Source organism: Pan paniscus, chromosome 1, assembly GCF_029289425.2.
Source record: "Pan paniscus chromosome 1, NHGRI_mPanPan1-v2.0_pri, whole genome shotgun sequence".
Classification (NCBI taxonomy): domain Eukaryota; kingdom Metazoa; phylum Chordata; class Mammalia; order Primates; family Hominidae; genus Pan; species Pan paniscus.
In genome coordinates, this window is record NC_073249.2 from 147,712,611 (window position 1) to 147,731,698 (window position 19,088).

Genomic DNA, 19,088 nt, shown 5'->3' on the forward strand with positions numbered 1-19,088 from the left:
TTAATAGATTTAAAGCAATTCAAATTAAAATGCCAACATGTTTATATAGTAGCTGACAATCTAACTTTAAAATTTGGCTGGGAACACAAAGCATCATGAATAGCGAGGCATTCTTAAGGAAAACAAACAAGGTTTAGTAGATGTGTCCAAACAGCTATCAGGAGTTATTATAGGTCTATATTAAAATGGTGGTGTGAGTAAGGACAGAAAAATTAACCAACGGAAAGAATAGGCATATGGAAATTTAGTTTATGATAGAGCTGATATTGTATACAAAGTGGAGAAAACATAAACTATTAAATAAATTGTAGTAAGACAATAGGTAATTACTGCTGAAAAAAATGACACTTGAGTCCTACTTCACATGATAATACAATATTCATTTTACTTTGATTAAATAATTAAATATAAAAAAGAATATAATAAATAACAGTATATATTCAATAGAAATATTAACTAATAATTAATTAAACATTTAATGTATATTAATATAATTAAATATAAAAGATTATATTTTAGTAGATAAAATAGAAGAATAATTTACATCAGGGTTTATTAAATATCTTTTAAAAAGCAATTCACTAAGGAAAAGCTGGTAGTTTTAACCATGTTAGCATTTACACCTTCTGCTTATCTGAGGATATAATGAAACAGGATACAAAATCTAGAAGGTCTTTACAACATGTGTAATTAATACTGTTGATAACTTTTGTCTATACTTAGATTTTAATGTTGGCTTTTTCATGCTTATCACAAGTTATGGTTGACAGTTTTGTGTGACTTTGCTTTTTGTTTTTAAATGGAATCAACACTTAAAATACCAAGATGCTCTGGACAGGATGGTTATTAAAAGGAGCCACGGGAAAAAGATTAAAATCCACTTCAGGAAAAACAAAAATAAAACAAACCAAAAACAAGAAGACCTTGAGAATATCACCATGAGAGTTGTTCAGGGACAAGATTATCAGACAGGATCTAGGCAAAAAAAAAAAAAAAAAAAAAAAAAAAAACCTTGGTGTAGTCAGAAAGGGTAATTGAAGAGTGTTTAATGAAGAGACCAAGGTAAAAACAGGCATAGGGAACCAATAAGTAGAAAGATGTCCCCACCCCTAGTCTTAAAGGGGAAAGAGGAGGGAATGACTAACTGAACCAAAGATACATACAGGACTTATGGTTTTTGTAAAAAACTCAAGAGCTATTTCAAAACTTCCAGGCAGGAGAGAATATCCTTTCTCTCTAACTCGTACTCACCTACTTATGCCTCCTGTTAGTGGAACCCAACCTGCAGAAGGAAAGATAATCCAGGTGACTTATTACATAGATGTCAGACCCTGTTTTCTTTTTCTCCAATAAGGGAATGGAGGAGTATCCAGCAAAGGAGGTAAAATTCAGAAATGGCTGCCATAGTCCAGCACTCAACCATAACAGTAGTAATCATAGTAAAAACCGTCATGCTATGTTACTGAAGTATAACACATTATAGCTGAAAAAACACCTGTACATATATGACGTAGTTTACTTCTCAAAAATCCACTGAAAGAATCATTAATGTCTCAATTTTATAAAATGAAAACTAACGCTCAGAAATGTTGGAATTTAGCCACAGCCACGTAACTAAAAAATAGGGAGATTTCAATTCAAAAGACTACACAGGCTTCCTGAAATATAACCAGGTATGTATATTAGGGCTGTAATGATTTCCCTTACTCACTTCCCCTTTTCTTCACCCCAAAACAAATGCAGTGTTGGATAACTTTAGAGAGATTGGAATTTGTTGATTTTGCAGTGGTCTATGAGAGGAGGTTTTTATATTTAGGGTGCTTTGAGTGTCAATATTCAAATTTTGTGGGTTTGAATTACTACTTTGCCATTTACTGTGTGTAAAACCTTGGAAAGTAGTTCATCTCATTCTTTCAGATTTCTGTAAAACAAGATGCAATATAGTATACCTTTTTTGAAAGTATGTTGTGGTGATAAATTTAAATAATTCAGGTAAAGCATTTAGAAAAATATCTTGCTTATTATAAGCCATCATTGTTATTTTTGCATTATTGTCATTATCTTTATTATTAATACTTCAAGATTATGCCTATCATTATACTCTAATCTCACAACACTAAAATGCTACTTCTTGGGCACCAATTTCTCTCCTTCTACTACCAGTTTTATTTCATAGCCAAACTAATTGAGAGTTTTCTGTACACTGTCTCTACTTCCATCTCTTCATTCTCAGCCATTTCAATTGTATTCATATCTTCTCAAAGTTTGCCATGATCTCTGTTTTATTAAATCTCATGACACTTTTTCTGCCCTTATCATGGAATTCTGCAGCAAAAGTAGATTCAGTTTAATTCTTCTCTTTGTTTTGTTTTGTTTTGACAGTATTACTCTACTCTTTTTTCATTCCTCAGCTCTGTAACAAATGTAACCTTCTGACTCCACTGATCCAAGTTGCCCTGGTCATTCCACAAAATTACAATATTATTTCCCCTTACCACTGATGACATCAGAAATTACCTTAATTTTCCTTTTTTTAAAAAAATTCAGTTCCACTTGATTGTAAGCCCCATGAAAATAAAATCTTGTTTATATCAGTCATTGCTGTATTTTCAATGCCACAAACAGTGTCTTTCATATCATAGGCCCATATTGTTAAATAAATTGATAAATAATATAACACACATATAAACAGGTGTCTCATACCAAGTAGGTGCTTAATAAATGACAGCTTTTATCCTTCTAGCAATCTGAAGGAAAGGTAGCAATCATTTGTTTAGTTAAATGATTCCCTGAGTGGTACAGTAGATTCCCAAATATACTCCCAACATAACCATGGACCAACAGTCTTTCTACCCTGAACTGCCATTCTTTCATGGGTTCTCTTTTTCCCTCAGTCAGAAGGAAAATGCCATCCTGTTTGGGTCACTAGTTCTTTCACATCCATTTCCAACCATTCTGTAGTACGGGTGGTCCTCACGTTATGAGAGTTTGACTTAGGATCTTTTCAAGTTAACAATGGACTTATAGGGACATAACCCCATGGTAAGGCGAGGAGCATCTGCAGTTAGATTTGTCTAACTACAGAACGCTTAGGGGTGATGCTGCTTAGCGTCTTCACACTCTGACCTATAAGACTTCAGCTCTGACCTCAAAAATAACGTGATAACAGTACCCTAACAGTATCTTAAAAATCAGTCATTACAGTAACATAGCTAACCATTTTTATAAAAAGAAGTAAAGCTATTTAAGAGACTGAATTGATCATTTGTTTGAATTAACTGATCAACTAGCAGCTAGCCATCAGATGGCCTGAAATGTACTTTTATACAGAATGCTATAATTTTCAAATCATCTTTACATACAGTGTTTCATTTAATTTATAGCATTATGATAAAGTTATAACTACCAAAAGCTATTATCACTTGAAATGACCTAAGTTGTCATCTACTCCAATTTCTTTATTCCTATAATAATGACGGTGATAATGATACCACATTACTAACTTGAATTATCTCATCCCTTTGTAGGAAAATTAATATATTTTTAAAATTAACTTTAAAATTGACTGACTAGCCAGTGTTCTTCTGTCTCAGTAATATTGCAATCCATGTCAATCATTCTAGATACATGACATTCTAGCCTACTTGGGGGTGGATTTTAAAATTATATTCTCAAATATTGTTTAAATTAAATATGGGAAGAAAAATGTAAATGAGAAAATTTAAAATACAAAAATGCAGTAACATATTGGCAGTTGTCATTCATGTATTATCTTTTATTTGAAGACATGGCAAATGCACAGAGCTAGTACCATATTCTGCAAACTCTGATACAAAATTTGATATGTGCTAAAATGTCAAATCTACCAATGTCAGTTATTAGTACCTTCTTTGGAAGTGTATCGAGTTCCTTTTTTATATCAGCTTTCTTTCCTAATACTGTTTTGAAAGCTTCATAAGATATTCATGACCTAGAGAAATCTAATAATTTTTCCCAGTAATTTCTTTTACTGCTTTATGGAATTTGTTCAGAGGAATACTAATATTAGATACTAATAAGAAATGTTGTCATATTAAAAAATACCTACTGCTTATCCATAAAAGGGGAAACTTTAGCTTCATCTGGTAACCAGAACCAGGATAACCATGGAGCCATCTGGTAAAACTAAAACGCTATGGCAAATTAGCATTACCAATCACCGCTACATTCTTACTGTGAATCTCTATATGCCAAACAGACCTCTCCCAGGAAGATCATAAAGGAAAAACAAGGTCATAGTGTCAGACTCCGTGTCCTTGATTATTTTTTTCTGTGATTTGTGGGGAGATGGGTGGTTGGTGTATATTTTATATTTTAAACAATTTCCAGGAAATTATTATTTCATTGAATCATAAATGTTAGGATGGCAAGAGGTCCCAGGAAAGCATCTGCTTCACTTATTTTTTTTCACCCAGGTAATAAATTATAATCCCTATTTTATGGATAAAGTAGTTGAGCCTTTGAGAGCTAAGTGCTTTGAAAAAAAAATCATGTGGTTTAATTCAACTAGAAATAGGTGCTTCTCCTGTTAGAGCATTTAACACACTGTCTTGACTGCCTGTTTAGTTCTTATTTATTTATTGGTTTCTCTTAAAACATCCTAAGCACCAAAAAAGTGCACATGAATAAGCCACATGTATGTTTATCACTTTTTAGTCATTGGCTCCTAGTACTCTGCTTAGCACATAGAAGTTCAATTAATATTATTGAATAAAAAGTAATAAATAGTAGAATGATCATTCAAGAATTTACTGTTAAATATTCATCTGTGGACATGAAAAGCCATTTATTTAAGTTAGAAATTTTGAATGATGCATCCTATTTTTATTTAGGAGAGTCACAAAATCAGATTATTTTTAGTGCAAGAGAGGACCATACTGTTTATTCAAAAAGAAGAAAAAACCTATCCTTGTTATGCTAGTTCTTTAAATTATCATATCAAGTATAAAAATGAAAACAAAAAATAGGTATTGAGACATATTTCATATTGTTCACTGGAGCCTGAATGAGGCATTATTTCTTATAGTTGTTGATACCTCTTACACATAGAATCTAACAAACATTTTATAACCTCTTTACGAAATGTTGTATTTCCCTTTCTTTCACCAGAGGAGTTTCATTCTGAGCCTGAGTACTCAATATAATTCACATTGAAAATTAACTCCATAGCTTTCCTACCATCATCATTGTTAAAGGCCTCCAGGTGCTCAGTCCTCAACATTTTTCAGGCAGTAAATTGCTCAGGTCCTTTTGAGGAATTTAGAAACAGAGAACCAATAAATCCATCTATAACCTCAAAGACCTGTCTGCCATTTTCAGACAGACAGGTCTTTGTTGTGTTTTGTTTTGCGTTGCTTTATCCTAAGGGCACTAATGGGTGTAATAATTGGGACATAAAAATAATCAAAAAAGAGATACAAACAGCTTTGTATACTAGAGGATACCATCAGATTGCCCTAAGCATCATTTTTCTCATCTTCCACTGATATGTATGGGTTTATGTAATGTTTGTCTTTCAGATACATCTGTTGGAAAATACCAGACCAAACTGATATTAGTTAGCATTCCGGCAGTCTCTTTTTCTGCTGGAAAATAATGAAAACAACATATTAAAAGAATAACTGTCTTGTAGAAAGTACCTGTTTTTTTAATATACACTTATTTATCAAAGCCGTCTTAGTATTTGAAATGTCTCTTGGGTTTTGAATAATCATTTTATCAGGTAAAATTTGTAGTGATTCTTTCTTTCAACAAACTGAAACTTATTTCACATTCACAAATTCATTGTTCTATCATGTATATTCATTTAAAAAAACAGGAGGAGAAGAAAGAGAGTCATGTCCCTTTCTGAAACATTTCATGCTGATACCTAGATGACCAGTTTATTCTTAGGTCTCATTTTCTGTTGTGTAAAGCAGAAAATGAGCTCCTTATTTTATTTCATTCTTATAATTTAAGAAGTGCTGGCTTCAGTTGGAATTGATGACCTAAAACTTCTAGAAAAAAAACTTGAGTAGCTTTTATTTTGAAGACAATATATAAAGTTTGTATAGTTCTTTGTAGAACTGAAAAAAATTGCTCAGTAATTCAGAATATTAAAAAATATAGTCTTGATATTTGGTTTATATTGGTCTATAGTGTTTTTCCTTTTAATGTAAATAAACATGCAAATATTGTGGGTAATCTATCTCTGTATTTCGACTCTCCTATTATAGATTTTAACATATTAGCTGATCTGAAAGTGCATTTCCATCATCAAAGGCAAAACAAAACTTAACTAGAGAAATGTTTATTTTTCATTAGAGACCACTGTAATAGCCTCAATGGGGTAAGACCATATTCTCTTTGTCTTACTTTGAGGTTTCCTATTAGGGACCAACGTAGAGCAAACTAACTAAATGAGACAAGTTCATCTTTCGATTTTTGGAGTTCTCCGATGAAGTATTTTTCCTGAACAGGTCATGATATCTCAAACATTCTGCCAAACTCAGTGCTCACTTCTGTGCAATACAGCTGTATGCTTGTCTTTTATGTAAGTTACCATGATTTTGTAATGAGAATCTGTATCTCTGGCTACATCTGACTATCCCAGGAATCAAATTCTGATGTCAAAGTTGATAAGAAGGAGGCAGTCACCTATGATGAATCCTACCTATTACAAAAAGAGTTTAAAGGCCAAAAGACATTTGGAGTATTACATGTTTCAATGCTTTCTAACTGAAGCTAATAGACTACTGATATGGTTTGACTGTGTCCCCATGCAAATCTCATCTTGAATTCCCACGTGTTGTGGGAGGGACCCAGTTGGAGGTAATTGAATCATGAGTGAAAGTCTTTCCCGTGCTTTTCTTATGATAGTGAATAAGTCTCATGAGATCTGGTAGTTTCAAAAAGAGGAGATCCCCTGCACAAGTCATCTCTCTTTTTGCCTGCCGCCATCCATGTAAGATGTGACTTCCTCCTCCTTGCCTTCTGCCATGATTGTTAGGCCTCCCCAGCCATGTGGAACTGTAAGTCCAATTAAACCTCTTTCTTTTGTAAATTACCCACTCCTGGGTATGTCTCTATCAGCAGCATGAAAACAGACTAATACAGTAAATTGGTACCAGGAGTAGGGTTCTCCTGAAAAGATACCCAAAACTATGGAAGCAACTTTGGAACTGGGTAACAGGCAGAGGTTGGTATAGTCTGGGGGACTCAGAAGAAGAGAAGAAAATGTGGGAAAGTTTGGAACTTTCTAGAGACTTGTTGAATGGTTTTGACCAAAAGCCTGATAGTGATATGGGCAATAAAGTTCAGGCTGAGAAAATCTCAGATGAGACTTTGGACTGCAGACTTTTGAGTTAATGCTGAAATGAGTTAAGACTTTGGAGGACTGTTGGGAAGGCATAATTGGTTTTGAAATGTGAGGATATGAGATTTGGGAGGGGCCAGGGGCAGAAAGATATGGTTTGGCTGTGTCCCCATGCAAATCTCCTGTTGAATTCCCACATGTGGTGGGAAGGACCCTCTGGGAGGTAATTGAACCATGCCTTTCCCATGCTTTCCTCATGACAGTGAATAAGTATCACTAAATGTGATGGTTTTAATAGAAGAGTTCCCCTGCACAAGTCATCTCTCTTTTTGCCTGCTGCCATCCATGTAAAATATAACTTGCTCCTCCTTGCCTTCTTTCATGATTGTTAGGCCTCCCCAGCCATGAGGAACTGTAAGTCTAATTAAACCTCTTTCTTTTGTAAGTTGCCTAGTCTCAGGTATGTCTTTATGAGCAGTATAAAAACAGACTAATACAATGACCCTGTCCTAAACTGGATTGAATAACTAGAAAATTATATTTCCTTACATAAAAAATTCAGAAGCAGGTATAGTCAGGGGCTACATGTTAAAGCTCCAGCTCCACTTCCCAGTGAATAATGAACTATGCATGGCATTATTCTGAAGCCAGAAGCAAAATGGCTACAACAATTTAACAACTACAACCCACTACCAACAGCACCTGTAACAAGAAAATCAGCCATTTCTTCTCTGGCTATTCAATTTTTTGTATGAGAAAGAATCCTTCTAGACAACTCCAGAATACCTCAAGAATCCTTCCAGAATCCTCCAGAAAACTTGACTTCCTGTCTTATGGGTCAGTGTTTGGTAACTCAATCAACAACAAAGGGAATGAAATTATTATTATGGTTTATCCAGGTTAGAAAAGTCATTTGAGGAAGATATAAGTGAGGAAATTATCTGATAAACAAGTAAACACTAAAAGAGGAGATAGAAAGGTAATAGAAATAGAGCAAAAGAACTAAGCTATGTCAGAATAATAGCAAACAGAGTTGTTTTATCTTGAAAATCTATCAGGTCTGCCTAAAGCCTTGATAAAGGTATATTAATTTCTATATTTTCTGAGCTTACCTCCCTGTGTCTGTTTGCAACAAAACTTCATAAGTTCAGTTAAATCCAAAGACTGTGGAACAACATCCTAGTTGCTAGGCAACATCCCAAACTCCAGAACTTTTTTGACTTCTTACTCTATGTTATAAACTACTTTTCCACATCTTATTCCCTTGATTCCTTACTCTTTAATATGTAGAGTAAAATATCATTAATTAATATAGCCCCTTTGCAGGTTTATACCATCTTTGATTTAATCATACCTTAAATAAAAGTAGCAAATATATTTGCTTTAGGTCTCCCTACTGTATTGTTACAAAGGCTCCATGTTTTCAAACTCTTCTCTTTCCTATTTTCTTACTCCTTAGTTACTGTCCTAGTTTGCTATTGCTTTCGTTAATTCAGTCATTGCTGCAAGTGGAAATCAATCACTGTTCCACTTATGATGCTATTCTTGTTGGTCACACACCAGAGGTGTTCCTGCAATTGCCACTATTTCCATGACCACCACCAGAGATCTATTGAAAACCTTCTCCCGTGACTAGAATTCTTTTGGCTAATTAGGTAAACATAGCTCTTTTTGTAGTTTAGCATTTTTTAAAGTATGCTAGTTTTCTGTTGTTATGTAACAAATTATCACAAACTTAATAACTTAAAAAAACAAATTTATTACCTCAGAGTTCCTGTGGATCATAAGTACAGCCACAGTTAACTAGGACTTCTGATCAGGATCTCACAAAGCTGTAACTAAGGTGTTGTTTAGACCTGAGTTTTCACCTCAAGCTCAGTGAACTTTTCCAAACTCATATGATTGTTAGTAGAATTAATTTTCTTGCAGCTGTTGAACTCATGGAAGCTCCTTCTTCAATGACAGCAGGAAAGTTTTTCTGATTTCCAGAAGGCCCAGTTCTCTTTAAGGGTTTACGTGATTAGGTTAGCCCCATTCAGGAAAATCTCTCTTTTGATTAATTCAAAGACAACTGATTTGGGACCCAGTCATGAGAGTGACAATCCATCATATTCATGGTTTTGCCCACATGCAACAGGACAGGATTATAAAAGGTATGAACATCAAGGGGCTAGGGGTCTTGGGAGTCATATTAAGATTCTGCCTACCACAAAAGCTAGCTTTCATTTTCACTTCATTTTTATAGTCGTTATGTTAGGCAGCTCGGATGAAAAGATGGTAAGATTTGATCTCTAGCCTTAGAGAGTTTACTCTACTTTGGAAGATGTATTTGTAGAGATTAAATAAAGGAAACAAGATAAACATACAATTAAAAACAATCATGTAATCTAATAGGTCAACAGAGGAGATATGCTAATCTGGTTTTGGGAAACATAAAGAAATAAAGGTAATACTTAAATAGGTGGCAATGTCCTTAAAAGTTGAAGCTTTCTAAGATGAGTAAAATTTAGACAATTTAAAATATAGGGAAATGATAATACATATAAAAATAAAAAGAAGAAAAAAAGAATGGTCAAAGGCCTAGAAGCATATATCAACATGTGGTATTTCATGAAATACTGGAAATGTATCATTTTGCTAGAGTTCAAGGTTGGAGGTAGGGAATTGAAACAGTTAAAATATACAGAAGTATTCATTATATTGGGAATATTGAGTGCCATTGTACAATTATGAGAAATTATTCTATTGGGAATGGGAAGCTATTTAAGAGATTTGGAGGAAATTTTTATTATATTGGTATATCATACTATCTTGGTGGCCATGATAAAAGACGGCTTGAAGAAGGAAAAGAGGAAAACATTTTAATAGGTTGTGGTAGTTTTTCAGCTTAGAGGTGATAGAAAAATTAGGTAGTACAATAGTATTAGGGATGATAAAGGGAGGAAAAATTGTGACAGGTTGAGAGGGCAAAGTTGGGCAGTACTTGCATATGATTAGTGTTAACACTAAAGAAAGAGTCCAGACAAATTAATTTCTCATCTTAGCAACTGAGTTCTTAGTGGTGTACTAAAAGTAGTAGAAAGCATAGGAGAAGATTTATAGTCTTAGAATTGGGGAATAAATGATTGGTGCAATTTGGCAAAGTTGATTTTGAGGTTCTTGTGAGATACAAGGTGCAGATTCCAACAGGCAGTTGTATCTACAAACTACAGCCTATAAATAAGTCTGAAGATAGGGGTGAATTTAAAGATTTAGATTTTAGACTCAGCTGCATAAATATCAGGTAACCCACAATAAAATGCCCAGGAACAATATATAAATTAATAAAAATGATAACATGAGGCTGGTGGCAGTGGCTCACACCTGTAATCCTAGCACTGTGGGAGGCTGAGGTGAGAGGATCACTCGAGGTCAGAGAAGTTCAAGACCAGCCTGGCCAAGAAGTAAGACCATGTCTCTAAAAAATGTAAAAATAAAAATAAAAACAAATGATGAGGAGATAATTAAATCATGGTCAAACAGAGGAAGAAGAAAGAAGAATCTTCAAAGCTGTTAGAAAAACAATAGTCCCATAACTACAGGAAATAAGACAGAGTAGGGTCCTAATAGTTTAAGAAGAAACATAGCACCATAGAAGACTGGTGTATAATAAGATCATGCCAGAAGCTCCTTGTGATTAGATATGACAATTAGAAGGTCATTGAGTAATTTCATTAAAAAAATTTATTAGAGTAATGGAGAGAGAAAACCACTTGAAATTGTCTGCGGTATAATAGGATGTGATAAAGTGGAAACACAAATAGAGACCATTCTTCAAAATTTCACCTAAGAAGGAAAAGAGTTTAGGGGAAAATCTACATGAGGCACAAATTTTAATTAATGTGAAGCTTGTAATGTAAATGTAAAGAATACTTTTAGGTTATATGTCATTAATCAACAGAAATAGACATCAAATTAGGCAGAAAAAATAATTCATGAAAAAAATCGTGAAAGAGAGAATGGGAATCAAAAACATTGGTAAAGGAGGTTGATCTTGAGAAGGAGAAATGACATGTCATAGTGAGACTGAGTGGAAGAAAAGAGGGTACAGATATACTTGTGTTGGAGAATAAGATTTGGCTGATGGAGTCCAGACCAGATTACTACAACTTTGTTGTTTGTTTCACTAAAATAAAAAAAAGATCAGAATTAATTGTTTGTTTAGAAGATTGATTTAGATACGCTTTGAGAGGAATGAGAGAAGGCTTTAAGAAAAGAAAAGAAAAACATGTAGAGCTTTGAGTATTCAGGTGTAGACCACATTTAGAACTTTGTAATTCTGAATTGAACAAGCAAACACGATAAGTTATTAGATAAAGAAAATAGATCAAGCAGCTTTAAGGACCCACTTGAGGTTATGAATTTAAATTTCCTCCTGTCAACATAAGTTTGTGTTTTTCTTCATTTACATTTAGCTGTGTTGTTGCAGAAGTGAAATACGTGGAGATTTGGAACTCACCTGGGGAATTGTGTCCAATTATCTTATTGCCGTTTTTTCATCCTTAGCACTTAAAGATTCAAGTTGCCACTAACAGAGCTGCTGTTGTCCACATGCTTCCATTTTTAATGACTGAATAAAACATCATCAAATTGTCTACTACCTCTTTTCTGGAATCTGTGCTGTGTTGTGGAATAGTATAGATGGAATTTACCTAAATCTTTTCAATTCCAAAGCTGCCCCACTAGTTCTAGGAACCACTCTCTCTTCTATAATATAATGTGATAGTCTCCTAATAACCCTTTTCATATTCAATTGTCTTTCTCTTACTTTAATTATGAAATATTTTAACATTCACAAAACCATTGAGTGTAATAGTTAACATTTATTTGTCATATATATGCAGAGATTATAAGAAAAATAAGATTAACATATAGCTAAAATCTTTCTACTTCTTTTTTATATCATCCCTACCTTCCCCTTCCAAGAAGTGAGTACCCTCTCAAATTTGCTATATATCATTTTTGTGAATGTTTAAAAAATAAGTTTACTATATAGTCATTAGAAATTAAATATATGAACATTATTTTTTATATTTTGAAATCATTTAAATGGTATCATACTTCATGTGTCATCCTAGGTTTTATCAAAAATATGATTTAATTTATAATAATATATAGACGTATTGATTACTCAGGCATAAATTTAATGAAATATCTAAAATATAGGTAAACATTGAAAAAGAGTGAATAGTATACCATATTCATGAATTAGAAATCTCAATATTGTTAAATGTCAATTCTTTCTAACTTGAGACATAGATTCAACACAATTTCTTTCAAAATTGGAGCATAGTGTTTTAGTACAAATTGACAAGCTAAATCTAAACTGTATATCAAAATTCAAATTATCTAAAGTAGCCAAAGCAGTTTTTAAAAAGCAGAAACATTATAAAAAGTTACATTTCAATATTTACTATCCAATTAGATTCATTGCTAAAACACTAGTATTATTAAAAACAAGTTAGATAAAAGAATTAATTGAACAGAAAAGAGTCCAGTAATAAATCCATACTTGTGTGGTAGATTTTTAACATAAAATAGGTTATAATTCCAAAAATTAAAAACTAAAAATGTAAATTTTCTAGAAGAAATATCTGCAATCTTAAGATAAACCAATTTTTTTAGGACACAAGCACAAATAATAAAAGAAAAATGATAAAATGAGGTTTATCAAAATTAAAATCTTTTTTCCTTAAAAGATTTTATTAAGAAATAAAAGGCAAGCCATATGTTGGGGGGAATATTTGTCATACACATATCTAAAAAGGACTTATATTGAGAATATATAAATATATGAATAATATATAGAATAGCATAACTTATAAATAATATACAAATAAATTATTATTCAGTAATTTGAAGACAACAAAAGAAAAGCACTACTAAATCACCTGAGTACGCATAAATTTAAAAATTATTTTGCTGAATCAAATAACAAAAGAATACGTACTATATCTTTCAAATAATACAAATCCCAAGACAATTAAAACTGATATATAGTAATAGTAAGTAGGTTAGTGGTTGTTTGGGGAAGGGGTTGGAGGGAACTATAGTTTACAAACATGCACAAAGAAGCTTTTGGGATTAATGAAAATCTGTATCTTGATTTTACACTTTAAATGGGCTCAGTGTATTTTAAGTTAACCCAAATAATATTAGCAAACAAATGAGGGAAAAAGAACTAGAAGTACAAGTGTACTATTTTACCTAGTTAACCAACAAAATAACTTTATAGCAGTAAAAAAGCTTTCAAAGCTGGATTCAGTAAAAGAAGTGGGGAGTAGCATGAATGAACAAATCTTTATTTTGTATTGCACACTTGGAAATTAACAGGTTAACACATAAAGTATATATTTTAAAGTTATGAATGGCACTACCCAAGGATTTAAAGACAGAAATGGTTACAAAAACGTTGTTTCTGAGGATCAAGATCGGAATGTTTAATGGAGCAATAATCAAACATACATTATTACTTGTTAGTTTTCAATAGACTCTCCATTACCATTTAACTTTTTTTTAATCCATGCAAACTTGTTATATGATTTTGTAATGAGAATTTCTCTCCATTAATGATTAGTGCTTCCAGAGCTAGGGTATTCGCTTCCATGCATTTTTTTTTTAAAGTAAGTTTTAAAGTAAGTTTTTTTTAAAGTAAGTTTTCACCCACACCCCTTGCATTTTGTTTCTGTTAAGAAATGTTAATCCTAGCTGTGCAAAGAACTGAAAATCCCCAAATAACCATCATCATTTTTCCCGTGAGGGTTTGTTGGGTGTTTTTATGTAAATAGAATTCCGTGTAGCCTTCTCTCTGTAACCTTGTGTTTGCTAATAAGAGTTATATCCCTTTCCTCTCCCAAGTTACAAAATTAGAGCCCTATTCAATATAGCAGACCGTGAAAATTCCCAGGTGCCAAAGGAACAAAAGCAGGGGAGGTGTTGTAAGTCTGAGGCAAAAACGATTGTTTAGTTTGTACATGAAAGACTATGGTTGGTGTAGGAATTTGATTTAACCAGTCTTATTATCACAGAATGTCAAAATAGCAAAGACACCTATTGAGTCCAATCTCATGAAACTGGGTTTCCACAGTTTTAAGCATACTTGCTTGTTTTCAGTTTTTACAACATCAATAGGTATCAGAAATTTTCTTTTAGCCCCCAGTTTGTATCCTTGTCTGAATTTCACAATTAGACCCAAGTTTCAAATACTCAGAAAGGAATGGCTTTAATTATCTTATTGAGCTTCATAAATAATTATTTTTCCTTACAATTTTGACATGTAAGAACCCTTGAGATTCTTCCAAAACCCCTAATAACATTGTCAAGCATGCCAAAATGCTAATAGTCATTCTGTCTGGATTTACAAGTAGGGGAAAAAAATCTAAAGATGTTAAGATATAATGAATTTTTAAAAGCTCAAAAAACGGTGAGTTTGATATAAAAATGTTAAATGTACTCATTGAAAATAAATTATTTCTGTGCTTATTCCTTTAATAGAATCAAAGCATATAAATGGATCAGATTGTAAATTCCTATTAGAAAGAATACCTCCTATGTGTAGGTGTTAATATGTATGCATAAATTCTAACTGAATGACCAAGTGTATGTAAGAATGAAAAGATAAAGGCACATTTAATTTTCAAACTTGATTACTGATATTTTTTTAAATGATCTTAATTAAAGACTGAAAAGAAGATCCCTATGGTTTTGTTCTGGGTCCATGGTGGAACCTGAGAAGAGTTTCATCAACTAGTATTTTGATTTACTACTAAGGTAAAAAGTTTTGGTGATATCAGTATCTCTTTAATTAAAAATTATATTTAATTAGTCTTTTAAAAAATCCTGGATCCTTAAGACCTAGGCAAGTGCCTGGCACAAGGGTCTAATGACACAATAAATGCCCAATGAATTACTGAATGAATAAATGTAATCAAGTACCTTTAATTTTTTAAATTGGAAATTCTTTATTCCTAAATTTTTCTCTAAAATAATTTACACACCTATCAGTAGTCATTCTAGCTTTTACTGAACTTAGAACAACATGAAATAAAAACAACTTCAAAAAATTCTTGCTTGTTTTAAGTCAGTGGAGCAAAAGTTTCCAAGTTCAAAATTCAAGGATGCTGAATCAACACATTAATCTAGACAAATTCCTTCCTGTGAAATGAATACAGTCATAATATTCACAAGAAAAATGCTATTCAATAGCTATATTTTCTACATTTATAAGTATCCAGATAATATGAATGCAAGTAGATGACAATTTTACTTTGCATCTTCATTGATCTTTTAAAAAAATAAATAGCCACTGAAAAAGATTTAATGTAGAGAGGATTAGAAAAGGAAAAATTAATAAATCTTCAGTTCATGAATTGTTAACCCCTTCTATGGAAGAATCAGCCCAATACTTAGCAGAAGTTTTAAAAGAATTGCATCATAAGTGGCAAGGTTGATATTACCTTCTTTTCTTTTTTTTATTATCATTATACTTTAAGTTCTAGGGTACATGTGCACAACATGCAGGTTTGTTACATATGTATACATGTGCCATGCTGGTGTGCTGCACCCGTTAACTCGTCATTTAGCCTTAGGTATATCTCCTAATGCTATCCCTCCCCCCTCCCCCCACCCCATAACAGTCCCCAATGTGAGATGTTCCCCTTCCTGTGTCCATGTGTTCCCATTGTTCAATTCCCACCTATGAGTGACAACATGTGGTGTTTAGTTTTTTGTCCTTGCGATAGTTTGCTGAGAATGATGGTTTCCAGCTTCATGCATGTCCCTACAAAGGATATGAACTCATCATTTTCTATGGCTGCATAGTATTCCATGGTGTATATGTGCCACATTTTCTTAATCCAGTCTATCATTTTTGGACATTTGGCTTGGTTCCAAGTCTTTGCAATTGTGAATATTGCTGCAATAAACATACGTGTGCATGTGTCTTTATAGCAGCAGGATTTATAATCCTTTGGGTATATACCCAGTAATGGGATGGCTGGGTCAAATGGTATTTCTAGTTCTAGATCCCTGAGGAATCACCACACTGACTTCCACAATGGTTGAACTAGTTTACAGTCCCACCAACAGTGTAAAAGTCTTCCTATTTCTCCACATCCTCTCCAGCACCTGTTGTTTCCTGACTTTTTAATGATTGCCATTCTAACTGGTGTGAGATGGTATCTCATTGTAGTTTTGATTTGCATTTCTCTGGTGGCCAGTGATGATGAGCGTTTTTTCATGTGTTTTTTGGCTGCATAAATGTCTTCTTTTGAGAAGTGTCTGTTCATATCCTTCACCCACTTTTTGATGGGGTTGTTTGTTTTTTTCTTGTAAATTTGTTTGAGTTCATTGTAGATTCTGGATATTAGCCCTTTGTCAGATGAATAGATTGCAAAAATTTTCTCCCATTCTGTAGGTTGCCTGTTCACTCTGATGGTAGTTTCTTTTGCTGTGCAGAAGCTCTTTAGTTTAATTAGATCCCATTTGTCAATTTTGGCTTTTGTTGCCATTGCTTTTGGTGTTTTAGACATGAAGTCCTTGCCCATGCCTATGTCCTGAATGGTATTGCCTAGGTTTTCTTGTAGGGTGTTTATGGTTTTAGGTCTAAGATTTAAGTCTTTAATCCATCTTGAATTAATTTTTGTATAAGGTGTAAGGAAGGGATCCAGTTTCAGCTTTCTACATATGGCTAGCCAGTTTTCCCAGCACCATTTATTAAATAGGGAATCCTTTCCCCATTGATTGTTTTTGTCAGATTTGTCAAAGATCAGATAGTTGTAGATATGCAGCATTATTTCTGAGGGCTCTGTTCTGTTCCATTGGTCTATATCTCTGTTTTGGTACCAGTACCATGCTGTTTTGGTTACTGTAGACTTATAGTATACTTTGAAGTCAGGTAGTGTGATGCCTCCAGCTTTGTTCTTTTGGCTTAGGATTGACTTGGCGATGCGGGCTCTTTTTTGGTTCCATATGAACTTTAAAGTAGTTTTTTCCAATTGTGTGAAGAAAGTCATTGGTAGCTTGATGGGGATGGCATTGAATCTATAAATTACCTTGGGTAGTATGGCCATTTTCACGATATTGATTCTTCCTACCCATAAGCATGGAATGTTCTTCCACTTGTTTGTATCCTCTTTTATTTCCTTGAGCAGTGGTTTGTAGTTCTCCTTGAAGAGGTCCTTCACATCCCTTGTATGTTGAATTCCTAGGTATTTTATTCTCTTTGAAGCAGTTGTGAATGGGAGTTCACTCATGATTTGGCTCTCTGTTTGTCTGTTATTGGTATATAGGAATGCTTGTGATGTTTGCACATTGATTTTGTATCCTGAGACTTTGCTGAAGTTGCTTATCAGCTTAAGGAGATTTTGTGCTGAGATGATGGGGTTTTCTAGATATATAACCATGTCATCTGCAAACAGGGACAATTTGACTTTCTCTTTTCCTGATTGAATGCCCTTTATTTCCTTCTCCTGCCTGATTGCCCCGGCCAGAACTTCCAACACTATGTGGAATAGTAGTGGTGAGAGACGGCATCCCTGTCTTGTGCCAGTTTTCAAAGGGAATGCTTCCAGTTTTTGCCCATTCAGTATGATATTGGCTGTGGGTTTGTCATAGATAGCTCTTATTATTTTGAGATACGGCCCATCAATACCTAATTTATTGAGAGTTTTTAGCACGAAGGGTTGTTGAATTTTGTCAAAGGCCTTTTCTGCATCTATTGAGATAATCATGTGGTTTTTGTCTTTGGTTCTGTTTATATGCTGGATTATGTTTATTGATTTTCATATGTTGAACCAGCCTTGCATCCCAGGGATGAAGCCCACTCGATCATGGTGGATAAGAAGAAATGATTTATAAATTTTATGGCAGAAACTTTGACCACATTAAAAGAAATCTTTCTGAAAGGTGAATTGGTAAATTATAAAAACATCAGCTTTTCCATATGAAACATATTTTAAATTAGGGCTTAGATTTACCTACTTCATGCTTTCTATATATAAATGCAAATTTATAGATTTCTTAAATCTGTTGAATTAATATGACTGTGAGAATATTTTTCTCTCTGGGTATATTTAAACATGTCAATTTCATATAACTGTCCATTTTGTTTTAATTTTAATGGTAAAATAAAAAATATAGCACTTAATGAATCAACAAATCTCTATTATAATCACTATTGGGAAGATATCTGCCATAATACTAATACAGTAAAATGTCTACATATCAGGTAAAGTGACATTGGCTGTGGTTAAATGTCAGCTTTGTTTTTTAGGCAAAAGCCTAAAAGTGGAAGTAGAAATGTTCATAAATTCACCCACCGAATTATACAAGTATCATTGAGTAAAACATTATTTAGGTGCATTTTGAAAGCCTTCAGAGTTTTATCATACGTGGATAAAACTCATAATGCAAATTATCCATGTATGATACAACTCAGAAGGCTCTCAGAATGTGAGATTTGGAATGAATTTGAAAACATATAATGAGAAGCTTGTATGAAAAGGTCATTGATTCAGATCTAAAGACATAACCAAAGGCACTCCTCCTCTGCAAGTTTACCTAGTAGTATTTTTAGGTGTATGCTATACATTAAAAACATCCTGTTCCTGGATGTCTTGTTTAAAGACTTGTTCTGCTTTTCAGTCCTTCTTTCAATTCTGTAAACTGTGCAATTTCTTTCCAATGAGTTCTTCCTTTTGGTAAAGTTATTTTAAAT